A 2739-nucleotide genomic window follows, 5' to 3' on the forward strand; every position below is an offset into this window, starting at 1 on the left:
ATGTTTTGTCCACACTTGGCTCAGCTTCACAAGCACATTCAACATGTTTATTTTTATAGCACATACATTATAAGGAAAAGCCAGGAGCACATTTAAGGGAGAAAAGCCCTGAGCACATCACCTCTCCTTCACCTGAGTTTTCTGGGGGCTGGACGGCCTCGCTCCACTTGCCTTGCTCGGGTGCCAAACCCCAGGCTCTGCAGCGTCTCGGCCACGTGCCTCTGGCCTGGGGACACGCACACGATCACCTGTAATTTTGCGTCACCTCCTTGGACAAAGAAGTGACAACGTGCAGTTGGGAAGAGGCCCAGTGAAAGAAGAGCATCTCTGAAGCCCAGCTCTGGAGGGGTCGGCCCGGCCCCCAGTGGCCTCCACATGGGCGCCGAGGCAGAGGCCTGGGTGCTCCTGGGGAGGCGGGCCCTGGTGCTCTGCGGGCCCTGGGCCCCCTCCAGGCCCTTGGGAAGGGGCACCTGGGCTTCTGCCTGAAGTGGAAGCCCCCTCTCGCGTTGCTTGAAGGGCCAGCAGTAGGGGAGGCAGTTTGGGAAAAGACCTGAGACGGGAAGAACAGCAGCAAGGCAGAGGAAGGAGGGAACCGCAGCTCAGCCATGGGGATGCGAGCGTGGGGTGTGGGTGCCCACCCCCACCCCAGCCCCGTGTCCCGCAGAGCGCCCGCCCCGGTCGGCGTAGATCAGGGGCAGCAGCAGAGCTGGGAGTGACCCCTTCCTCATCCTGTGGATGGAGCGAGAGGGGACGCTGAGACCAGAGGTGGAACTGCATGGTCCCTTGGCTCAGAGAAGCCCTGCGGGTGCCACACCCAGGGAACGTGGGACCCAGCCGGAGGGGCTGGTGGTGCCCACGCTCCACAGCCACCCGGGTCAGACAACCCTCGAGACAGCCACCATGTTAACAAGAGCTGCAAATCCTGAGGAAGGGAGGCAGAGACCCCAGAGCCAGCCAGCCCCCTGGGCAGTGTGGCCAAGAGGAGCAGGCCTGGGGACAGGGGCAGGGGACAGCAGCAGAGGGCAGTGGGCAGGGGGCAGAGCAGGGGAGAGGGGACAGGGGCAGGGGCAGGGAGCAGCGGCAGTGGGCAGGGAACAGGGGCAGGGGGCAGAGCAGGGGACAGGGGACGGGGCAGGGGCAGGGAGCAGCGGGCAGGGGACAGGGGGCAGCGGCAGGGGACAGGGGCAGGGGAGAGCGGCCCCCTCGGGCAGCCACGGCACAGCAGTACCGAGTGCGTCCTGCAGCAGATGGGTGAGCCGGCTGTTCCGGTAGGGGATGTGGCCTCTGCCCTCTGCCAGCGCCCCCAGGACATCTGAGAGGGCTGCCAGGCTCCGGTTTATGCAGGAAGTCTCCCTCAGGGCTGGCCCCGTCACTCCAGACACACCTGGGGGATACAGAGACCCCTCATACAAGATTCGCATGAATCCTTGCTAACATCAAGAGGCATCAGAAAAGCAAAACAGGCGCTGTGGGAAGACTCCACTCTGCAGAGCTGCGTGGAGGAGACCCTGTCACTGGACATCCCCCCGTGACGACCTGTGGCACCGGCGGGGAAAGCCCTGGTGGGCTCCTGTCGGGAGCCCGCGGGGCGGCGTGGGAACTAACACTCTGGGCCTCAGTGCTGAGACGGCTGCAGGAGGGAGGGGCGAGACTCAGAGAGCATTGGGGGACACCACCCGTGGGAGCCCCGAGGCCCGGCCATCCAGGGGCAGGCTCCCCGTGCTCACCCGCACACTCGCTGCCCGCCAGGTCCACGAGCTGCAGGGTGGCACGCACTTGCCCCAGGGGGTCCGGGGCTGCCCGCTGGAGTCTGTGCCCGCGGGCCCTTGGGGGCACGGGCGGGCTCTGCCTCCTCCCGGTGGCCGGCAACCGAGATCCAGGCCGGCGGGGCTCTGTGGACGCTGACCGATCTGACCGCAGAGCTGCAGCAGGGGTGTGAGAAGAGACGAGAGACGGTGCCCAAGCTCCCTGGGTCTCCCCCTGAGGCGGGAGCCCCCCCCAGCTCCGCCCTGCAGGCCCGCACCTCACAAGAAGTTAGACCCTTCCTCTTGAACACGGATGGGAAAAGGGCCCAGAGACGCTGAAGGGGTCAAAACGCGAATTAAAGTCTAACTGTGTGCACGCTCAGTCGCTAAGTCATGTCCGACTCTTTGTGACCCTGTGGACTGCAGCCCGCCAGGCTCCTCCGTCCACAGGATTCTCCAGGCAAGAGCACTGGAGTGGGGGCCATGTCCTGACGCAGGGATTCCTGCACTGGCAGGAGGGTCCTGCACCACTGAGCCACCCGGGAAGCAATGCCTACTCAGTCCCAAGGAAACTAAACAAGCTTTCTTAGAAAGATGTGGTAATGCCCTGTGCTTCAGGTGGTCTCGGGACAAGCTGGGTCCGGTCGGTTTCCGCCTCCCTGGCCTGAGTCTGGAGTGTGAACGCCCTTTTGGGGTTAGCCCCCGGGCCCGGGGCTTCTCCCTGGTCTTCTTTACTGAGCATGTGGGCAGCCCTCCCCCTGGACGGCTGGTCCACCACAGGGCGCTGGCTCGCTGAACTTGGAGACACGTGTATTCAGGGCTGCAGCCCCGCCCCAGGGTCCTGGGGGGGGGGGGGGGGGGGGGGGCCGGGGGGGGGGGGGACAGGAGAGGATCCGCACTCCCACCAGCCCCGCAAGTGGTGCCAGTGCACTGCCCTAGACCTTAGGGCCAATGAGAACCTGGCAACACGTGCGTCATCTTCTTACACGGCTGG

The 2739-nt window shown here is 65.1% G+C and overlaps 1 long non-coding RNA gene across 1 annotated transcript; it reads right to left on the minus strand.

Annotated features, from left to right (window-relative positions):
* Nucleotides 1-25: 25 nt before the first annotated feature.
* Nucleotides 26-1991, minus strand: LOC120859955. Its single transcript, XR_005720198.1, has 3 exons — nucleotides 1728-1991; nucleotides 1229-1384; nucleotides 26-268 (listed from the first exon to the last, which is right to left on the minus strand). It is a non-coding gene; the product is annotated as an uncharacterized LOC120859955 (long non-coding RNA).
* Between the last annotated feature and the right edge of the window lie 748 nt (nucleotides 1992-2739).

The sequence above is a fragment of the Oryx dammah genome, unplaced genomic scaffold (assembly GCF_014754425.2).
Source record: "Oryx dammah isolate SB20612 unplaced genomic scaffold, SCBI_Odam_1.1 HiC_scaffold_5082, whole genome shotgun sequence".
NCBI classification, from domain to species: Eukaryota; Metazoa; Chordata; class Mammalia; order Artiodactyla; family Bovidae; genus Oryx; species Oryx dammah.